This window comes from Miscanthus floridulus, chromosome 8 (assembly GCF_019320115.1).
Source record: "Miscanthus floridulus cultivar M001 chromosome 8, ASM1932011v1, whole genome shotgun sequence".
Classification (NCBI taxonomy): domain Eukaryota; kingdom Viridiplantae; phylum Streptophyta; class Magnoliopsida; order Poales; family Poaceae; genus Miscanthus; species Miscanthus floridulus.
Window position 1 is genome coordinate 221,949,730 of NC_089587.1, and position 10,533 is coordinate 221,960,262.

The 10,533-nt window shown below is 44.0% G+C and overlaps 1 pseudogene; it reads right to left on the bottom strand.

Moving 5' to 3' along the window:
* Positions 1 to 184: 184 nt before the first annotated feature.
* Positions 185 to 278, bottom strand: LOC136478721 (small nucleolar RNA R71; annotated as a pseudogene).
* Between the last annotated feature and the right edge of the window lie 10,255 nt (positions 279 to 10,533).

Here is a 10,533-nt window from a genome sequence, read left to right on the forward strand (position 1 = left end):
TTTCACTATCAAAGGAGTGATCAGAGATGCCATACTACTTCGCCTTTTCCCCTTCTCACTCTTAGGGAAGGCGAAGCAGTGGTTCTACGCCAACAAAGATAGAAACACTACTTGGGATAACTGCTCCACTACCTTTCTCGCAAAGTTTTTTTTCCATAGGCAAGACCAATGCTCTGTGTGGGAGAACTTCAAGTTTTTTAGCAGCAACACGACGAATCTGTCCTTGAGGCATGGGACCGCTTTCAAGATTACATATCAAAATGTCCTCATCATGGGATAGAGAATTGGTTACTCATGCAGACTTTCTACCATGGGTTGACCAACAGTACCCATGAGACTATGGATGTTGCTGTTGGAGGTGCATTCTTGTCACTTATAGTTCCAGCTGCAACAACTCTTGTAGAGGAGATGGCCTTCAACCAAGATTGAAATGAAGAACGTGTTTGGACCCGCAAGAGAGGTGGAGGTATGCATCAACTCAAGGAGGTAGACATGCTGTCTGCCAAGATAGACTTGCCGATGAAGAAGCTCGAAGACCGAGCTAATGAGAAGCAAGAAGTCATGCACATTCATGATTTTTGCATGACATGTGAAGTATGTGGAAACACTGGGCATTCAGAGAATAGCTATCTTGAAACCCAAGAGGATGTGAACTTTGTCGACAACAACAACTACTATCGTCCTCAATAGAATCAAGGATGGAACCAACAACAGAGGCCAAACTTCCAAGGTAACTATCAAGGTAATATTTATAATAATTTCAATTAGCCACCCTTGAGAGAATTAATTACTGGCCAATCCAAACTTATGGAGAGTTTATCTAAGAAGGTAGCTACCAATGATAAAATATTAGAGAACATAAATAATAGAATGGATAGCTTTGCTTCTGCCATTAAAAACTAGCATAGCTTTAATAAAATGATATAATCACAATAGCTCAGCTAGCGGCTGCTGTTCCTCCATCCAACAAAGGCAAGATTCTCGGGTAGCCAAAAGATCTAGAAATTGCAAATCTTATTGATATTCATAATGCAACTTACTACTATATGCAATCATCGGAGGGAAGGTGGATAGATTACACCCTACCCAACAAGAAAGGTGATCTAGGGAGACCTATCATCCCCATTGCCATTGGACCCCACATCTTCCTGGAAGCTGCCTATGACTTTGGAGCAAGTGTCAACATCATGCCTAAGATAATTTATGAGAGGATTTTAGGAGATCTCTTGTTGTACACAAATATGTGTTTGCAGCTTGTAGATCAGTCACTCTGCTACCCAAGGGAGTTCTTGAAGATGCTATCATTCGAGTGGGACAGTCATATGTTCCTGTCCCCGTAGACTTTGTGGTTTTGGAAGCAGGTGGAGATGAAAGGGCACCCATCATCTTGGATTGACCTTTCCTAAGCATCGCAAAAGCCATCATCTACGCGAACAGTGCCAAGATCTATTTTACAATCAAGGACAAGAAGGAGAAGTTCTTGTTCAAGAACCGCATCTTGCAATCTCCTAGTCATCCACAAAAGGCATACCTGCCCGAAGAAATAACAGTGAGCAAGAAGAAGAACAATCGAAGGAGGAGAGAGAACAAGACTGGGCAACCACAAAAAGAAACAATCAACATGATCAACACACTCCGATCAGAGTACGACCACCTCCTCGCTTCACCATTCCTTGCTAAGAAGGATGATCCTGATGTACCAACGATCGAGTGTACCATTGGACAAAGAATTTTTCACAAGACCTTCTACGACATTAGATCGGGTATCAATATAATGTCAAAAGTAACATTTGAATACTTATTTGATAATGAACCTTTGTTCCCTACATACATTTAGTTGCAGATGGCTAACCAAAAAATATGATTTCTGGAGGGAATAGCAAGGGACATCATTGTCAAGATACAAGATCATTATGACCCTACTGACTTCATGGTTCTGGACATGGGAGAAGAAGAAGATGATACACCCATCATCCTTGGAAGACCATTCCTCAACACTACCAATGCGATCATCTACGTTGGATCTAGACAAGTCCACTTCTAATTCCCTAGAGAAAAGGTACGCTGTTATTTTAATAGTTATACCACTTATGAACATCCGAAGAAGAGCCGCTCTAGGAGGAGATGTCGATCGCCCTGATGTCAAAGGAACCAACCCCTATAGAATGAATAGGAGGAAAATGAAGAACCTAAAGCACCTGTGAAAGACGAACCTATTCTGTCTAAGTCAAACCCACAGTCCAAGCGGGTATGGAAAGAAAAGGTAAAAGCTCTAGTTTGGTTTTGGTGAATTGATGAAACCCTAAGTGCTAACCTAGTTTATCAAGTGATCATGACATAGGTAGCACATTCCAAGTGGTGAAGCAAATGAAGATCATGACATGATGATGGTGATGCCATGGTGATGATCAGGTGCTTGGACTTGAAAAGAAGAAAGAGAAAAACAAAAGGCTCAAGGTAAAGGTATAAATGATAGGAGCCATTTTGTTTTGGTGATCGAGACACTTAGTGAGTGTGATCACATTTAGGATCGATAGCCGTACTATTAAGAGGGGTGAAACTCATATCAAAATGCGGTTATCAAGTGTCACTAGATGCTCTAACTCATTGCATATGCATTTAGGATCTAGTGGAGTGATAACACCCTTGAAAATATTTGTGAAAATATGCTAACACATGTGCATAAGGTGATACACTTGGTGGTTGACACATTTGAGCAAGGGTAAGGAACTTCACCAGCACCCTAGATAGAAAAGACGCAGGTCATTGTAAGTGATCGGACGCTATTCTCGGTTGGACCGGCGCATCCGGTCAGTGGTAGCAGAGGGCGTGCGTTTTGGTCTCATGACCGGACGCTAGGTTGCTCAACGACCGAATGCTGGAAGGCTACGTCCGGTCATGCTAACATGGCAGCACAGAGGAAGACACCATGTGACTGGACATTGGCTGTGTCTGGTCAAGCATGATCAGACGCGTCCGGTTGGAAAAAATCATTTCTGGAAGCTTACTGGAAACGACCGGACGTTGGGGGTTTAGCATCCGGTCACTGTTAGCTACTGCATTCGATCATCTTCTTGACCGTTGAGATCGGGTGAACATTATTCAAAGAGAGGGGACACGTGGCACGCATCGCGTGATCGGACGCTGAGGTCCAGCGTCCGGTCAATATGACCGGAGCATCCGGTCACCCTGCGTTGTGCCTAGTGAAGGGGTACAACGGCTCTATTTTGTGGGGGCTTCTATTTAAGCCCCATGGCTGGCTCAAGCTCACTCTCTTGGCCATTTGCATTGACATAGCAACCTTGTGAGCTTAGCCAAAGCCCTCCCACTCATCTCTATCATTGATTCATCATTTTTGTGAGATTGGGAGAGAATCCAAGTGCATTGCTTGAGTGTTTGTATCTAGAGGCACTTGGTGTTCATGTTTTGCTACAGGATTCGCTTGTTACTCTTGGTGGTTGCCATCACCTAGATGGCTTGGAGCAGCGAGGATCATTGAGCGAAGGGTGGTGATTATCTCCGGCTCTGATCGAGGTGATTGTAAGGGGTTCTTGACCTTTCCCCAATGAAGAGTCAAAAGGTACTTTAGTGGATTGCTCATGGCTTATATGATCCTCATCTTGTGTTGGTTGTGCGGCAGCCTATTGAGGGTTTGGCGTGTGAAGCCAATTAGCGTGTAAACCTCCAAGTGAGTGAATCGCCACAACAAGGACTAGCTTGCTGACAAGCAAGTGAACCTCGATAAAAAATCATTGTGTTCATCATTGATTCTGAGGTAATTGGTCTTCATTGTTATTCATCCTTGTGATTGATTGGCTCTTTTATCTACACGGTGGTATAACTATCTTGCTTACTCTCTTTACCTTACCGCAAACTAGTTGTCAAGCTCTTTAGTGTAGCTAGTTGTGAGAGCTTATTTGCTTGGTTGGTGTGGCTCTTTAGTTAGCTTTTGAGAGCACACTAACTTAGGGTAGTGTCATCGCTATTGTGTGGATAGATATTATCTAAACTAGAATTATGGTAGGTGGTTTGCATTTTGAGTAGGCTAGCACAACACTTGCTTCGCCTTATAATTATCTAACCCTTTTGTTAAGTGTTGTTGTAGAAATTTTTATTAGGCTATTCACTCCCCTCTAGCCATTAGGACCTTTCAAGTGGTATCGGAGCCGAGGTTTGAGGCTTAACAACCTTCGGTGCAAAAATAGCTCAAATCAACAACACCAAGAAGCCACCCCAATTTGATGGCTCAATTTATCCCTATTAGAAGGCTAAGATGACAATATATATCAAGTCAATCAATAGGAAGATTTGGAAGGTGGTAGAAACAAAAATTGAGATTGAAGATGAAGATGCTCCCACCATCACCGAAGAAATACTTCTCCAAAACAATGACATTGCTCTTAGTGCCATCCATGATGCTTTGGACGAGAGAACCTTTGATCAAATCAAGAACATTGAGAGAGCCCATGAGGCTTGAAAGAAATAGGAGGAATCATTTGAGGGCACTCAAGCCATGAAGGGTGCAAAGGCATATATTCTCAAAGAGAAGTTTGCAAGCTTCAAGATGAAGGAGGATGAGAGTGTGCCGGACATGTTCCATCGGATGGAAGTGCTTGTCAATGATCTCAAAGCACTTGGTGAGAAGATAGAGGACAAGGACTTCTCTAATAAGTTCTTGAGATGTTTACCTGCAAGATTTGGCATGTTGGTCACCTTGCTAGTGAGGACTGGTTTGGACACAATGACACCAAACCGAATCTTGGGAGATATTATGACCGATGATGTTTGTAGAGATGATGATGAGAAGGAAGAAAAGGGGGAGAAAAAGGATGAGAAGAGGGATGACAAGAAGAAGAGCGTGACATTCAAGGCCACATCATCCAAGGGCAAGGCAAAGCAAGAAACATCAAGTGAAGATGATGGCTCATGGGATGATGATGATGATGATGAGAAGATGGCTCTCTTTGTCAAGAAATTTGGCAAGTTCATGATGAAGAAAGGGTACTGTGCTAGAAGAAAGAAGTCTTCATCCAAGAACAAAGAAGAGTCAAGAAGGTGATTCAAGTATGGAAGCAAAGATCATCTTATTGCTCAATGTCCATACAATAACGACAATGATGATGATAACAAGAAGAACAAGAAGAAGGACAAGAAGAAAAAGAAAGAGAAGAAGGACAAGATGACCTTCAAGAAGAAGAAGGGTGGTTCATATATGGTCACTTGGGATAGTGATGCTTCCTCAAGTGATGATGATGATAGTGATGATGACAAGACCACCAAGAAGAAGACATTTGCAAGCATTGTAATCAATGAGAAGCCTTCTCTCTTCAACATTCCATCATGCTTCATGGCTAAGGCCACTAAGGTACAAACTTATGATGATGAAATCGATGAAGAACATGATGATGAAAATGAACATGAAAATGAAAATGATAGTGATAGTGATGATGATGAACCTACTAAAGATGAATTATTTGACATGCTAGAAGATGCTAAAGAACATTTTGACATTAAGAGAAGGGAATGCAAGAGCTTGAATAAGGAGGTAAAAGCCCTTAAGCAAGCCCTTGATGAGCTCAAAGCAACTCATGAGAGGCTAGAGGAAGCCTATGAGAAGCTTGACAAGGCTCACAAAAAAGTTTGAAAAGGCTCATTCCTCTTTGCTTAATGAGCAAAATAAAAAGAAGCATGTTGAGACTTGTGATGTATGTTTAACTTGTGATTTAATTGATACATCACTATCTATGCCTATCATTGTTCCTCCCACTAACCCTTCTTGTAGTACTTCTACTTCCACCTCATCTAGTAGTGATGGTCTTCCTTATGATTCCTCGTTAATGGTTGAGAATGAGAATCTCAAGAAGGAGGTTAACAAGCTCACTCACACTTTGGCTAAGGCCTATGGTGGTGAGGACCGCTTACTTATGTGCTTGGGTAGCCAAAGAGCTTCTCTCTACAAAGAGGGATTGGGCTATACCCCCAAGAAAGGCAAGACGGCCTTTGCTCCTCACAAGACTAGTTTTGTGAAGAACAATGGTTAGTTTTGCACTAGCTGTAAGCAAGTTGGTCATGAAGAGCATGAGTGCAAGAACAAGAGCAAAAATGCTAATGTATCCTCAATTAAGATTAATTCTTTCTATGTGCTTACAAAGGGTGCAAATGCTATAAAGGCTAAGTTCATTGGTAAACCATGGATGGGCTCAAAGAAGAAAACCATTTGGAAAGCCTCAAAGCGTCACTAACATTGGCTCTAATCCTCGTCGCTCTTGAATAGGGAGAACCTCTCCTCCTCTACATCATGGCAAGCAACCACATGGTAAGCGCCGCCCTCATCGTTGAGAGGGAGGAGCTAGGACACCCCCTGAAGGTCCAATGACTAGTGTACTTCATCAGTGAGGTACTCACTGACACTAAGGTTCACTACCCCCTAGGTCTAGAAGCTTCTATACGCCATGTTGATGGTGACCCAAAAACTCCTATACTACTTCACCGATCACGAGGTCATAGTCATCACTTCGTACCCGCTGGGAGACATCGTCCGCAATCACAACATCGCAGGATGAATCTCCAAATGGGCACTCAAGCTCATAGTCCATGACATCAGGTATGTCCCCCGCACCGCTATTAAGTCTCAGTCTCTTACCGACTTCATCACCGAATGGATGGAAGTCCATCTCTTGACCCCGAACATCACCCATGCCATGAGTACTAGACGATGTACTTTGATGAGTCAGTCATGGCACCTGGCTTGGGAGCTAGAGTGGTTCTGATCTCCTCGGATAGGAGCAAGCTCTGCAATGAAATTCGTCTCCATTTTTTAGCCTCAAATAATGTCGTGGAGTACGAGGCCCTCATCAATGGGCTACAGATCACCATCAAGCTCTACGCAACACGACTGTATGTCTATGGCCACTCGGAGCTAGTCATCGACCAAGTTATGAAGGAATCCTCCTGCAAGAGCCCTCTCATGGTGGTGTACTGCCAAGAGGTGCACAAGCTTGAGGGCAAGTTCTAAGGGATTGAGCTACATCATGTCTCCCAAAAGTACTACAATGCCGCCGACTTCCTTATGAAATTGGCTGCCAGGCGGGTTCTGTCTCCAGATGGGGTCTTCATCAATGACCTTCTTGAGCCATCTGCCCATGTTCTGGAGGATCTAACTTCGTTGCGGCTCAACCTCAACCAAGCGCACAGGGGCTTCGCTGCTCCGACATGATTCAACCCCGACCAGGCGCTTGGGGGCTCAGGCCCTAACATTCCTATCACAACATTGATAGGCGACACTACCACGATGACACTCGATTCGGCCAACTAGAGAGCACCGTTGCTCACCTACATCCTCGAAGAAGTCCTCCCACTAGAAAAGACTGAAGCACAACGAGTCGCTCGACGTGCCAAGACGTTCGTCGCCATCGGTGAGGAACTTTACAAGCGAAGTCCATCGGGAGTACTCATGAAGTGCATCCCGACCGACTAGGGGAAACAGCTCCTCCTCGAGGTCCATGCTGGAATCTACGGACATCACACAACCCCAAGGTCACTAGTCGGGAAAGACTTTCACTAAGGTTTCTACTGGCCCACTGCACTCCGAGACGCAGAGAAGGTTGTCCATAGGTGTGAAGGATGCTAGCTCTATGCTCGGCAAACTCACTTGCCATCACAGGAGCTACAAACCATCCCCACCACCTGGCCATTCATGGTCTGGGGACTCTACATGTTTGGGCCCCTCAAAAAGGCCCTAGGTGGCTTCACTCACCTACTCGTGGCTGTGGACAAGTTCACCAAGTGGATCAAGGCGAAGCGCACCACCAACATCTGCTCAAAAGAGGTGGTCAAGTTCTTCCTCGACATCATCTATCGGTTTGGTATTCCTGACTGTATCATCATCGACTATGGAACCAACTTCATCGGTAAGAAATTCCTGGACATTTGTGATGGATATGGCATCAGGATCGATTGGGCCTCCATCGGACACCAGCGTACTAACGGTCAGGTCGAATGGGCCAATGGCATGGTCCTCCAAGGACTCAAGCCCTGCATTTTTGACCGACTCAAAAAGTATGCCGGGCGATGGGTTGCAGAGGTCCTAACAGTCCTCTTGAGCCTAAGAACGACTCCAAGCCGATCCACGGGGTTCACCCCTTTCTTCCTAGTGTACGGAGCTAAAGTTGTGTTGCCATCCGACCTTGATCACGATGCCCTAAGAGTGAGGGCTTTGACCAAGACCGAGCCGTGGAGGCTCAGTAGGACACAGTCGACTTGCTCAAGGAGGCTCGTGAGACGATCGTTATCCGCTCTGCTCGTTACCAGTAAACTCTCCGCAGGTACCACGAGAGAAAAATCTAGGGGAGGACCCTTGAGGTCGGTAATCTCGTACTCTAGAGGACCCAGTCAACCAAGGACAAGTACAATCTCTCTCTACCAGGGGAAGGACCATACATGGTGGCTGAGGTGATCTGACTGGGCGCTTATCGGCTGAAGGATGACAACAACAACGTTCTCACCAACACATGGAACATCAAACAGTCACGTCGTTTCTTTCCCTAAGCTTGGTTTTACCGCTCATTTCTATTTAAAGCTTGCTCCTATAGCACCCTAGCCAGAGCACTCTCGGTCTGGGTCGCTCAGGGGCTCCACGGGGGTGCGATACCACTCCCCCTTTACTGTCTGTTGACACCAAAATTTAGTAAGCTTACCCAGGAATGGAAGGAATCAGCCCATGGTGTCAAAAGCAAGAAAATCTCTATTGATCGAGGAACATTTGTGAGCCGACCTAGAAATATCATTTAATTTTGGAGAAATGTGATCACCAGACTTTTATGATTGGCTATTAGGGATGCTCATGCACGTGTGGCCAATTAGCATATTTGGCCTCGTATATTGGGTTTTGGTTATACATCCAAGATCTATGAAAAGGAGCAAAGAAAAGAATATTTTATTTTGGTTCTGATATTCTAAATCTAGTAATGTTCATAAATCGCCTGCATCGGCTATGAATCCAATAATTAAATCATGGCCATTTCAAGGTTGGGGAATTAATTTAATTGGCCAGATTTTTCCACCTTCAAGTAAAGGACATAAGTTTATATTGGTAGCAACAGATTACTTTACTAAGTGAGTTGAGGCAATTTCTTTGAAGACAGTAACCTCAAAGAATATGGTTGATTTTGTCAAGGAACATATTATGTATCGTTTTGGAATTCCTCAAATTATTACTAGTGATTAGGGGACAATGGTCACATTAAAAGAGTTCAGAGATTTTGCTGCCAGTATGGGAATTAAGTTATTAAATTCTTCTCCTTACTATACTCAGGCTAATGGCCAGGCAGAGGCGTCCAATGAAATTATAATTAAATTGATTAGTAAGAAAATTGAGGAGCAACCAAGGAAGTGGTACTTAACACTCAATGAGGCATTGTAGGCATACATGATGGCTTGCCATGGGTCAATTAAATCATCACCTATGAGTTAGTATATGGGCATAATGCAGTTCTTCCTTAGGAAATCCAGAGTGGATTAAGACGTGTTACATTACAGAATGATTTGATAGCCGAAGTTTACAAGAATCTAATGAAGGGTGATTTAGAGGACTTAAGTTGTCATCGACTGCGTGCTTTTGAGAATATTGAAGCCAATAAGTTAAGGGTTGCAAGGCATTATAACAAAAAGATCAAGAATAAGCAGTTTGGTGAAGGAGAATTAGTCTAGAAAGTAAAATTGCCGATTAAGTCTAAGGACAACAAGTTTGGTAAATGGTCACGGATTAGTCGTTGTGCGCTTGGCAATGCTTACATTTTGGAAACGCTAGAAGGGAGAGAAGAATTTGATAGAGTGATAAATGGAAAATATCTAAAGAAGTATTATCCTAGCACTGGGTTAACGCTTGATAGCCGATTTCTTAGTCGTCGGCTCTAATAGCCGGTACCAGAAAGGTATCGTCTTTAGTTCAAAAATTAACCTAGAGGGGTAAAAGCCGATACAATATATATTGCCTATAGAGCAAAAACAAGCACAAAGACAATCCTCATAACATTATGCCAGTCTCAAAGATGAGTTCATGAAGAAGGCAGGACTTTATTCATAGTTTGTTCCTAGTACAAATTACTCAAAAACTTTATTTATAACGTCCTGGGCTGAGGTGATGTCCACAATGGCCGATGCGGCGTCGTCGAAGTCCTCGATCAAGTCCTCATGCATGTCGGGATCATCGACCAATAGGAAGCCTGGCTCCATGGTGCGAAGGTCATGCCTGGTCTGGACTTGCGCTGTGGCCAGGGCCACCGCTGTGCCGTGGTGAACGTCGTGGAGGGTGATTTCCTAGACATGCGCCAGAATGTCATGTAGGCGGTTGTTGAGGAGAGGGCCCCGGGCATTGATGGGCACTGTAGCTGTGTTCATCGCTAGTTGGAGGTTATCCAACATCACCGTCAGGGCTGGCAATCATAGAAATAAAGGGGCTATCAAGACAAAGATAGCGGAAATTGAAATAAGGGTTTTCTTGAAGACCATCTTACCCACCACCATGGCGTCGGA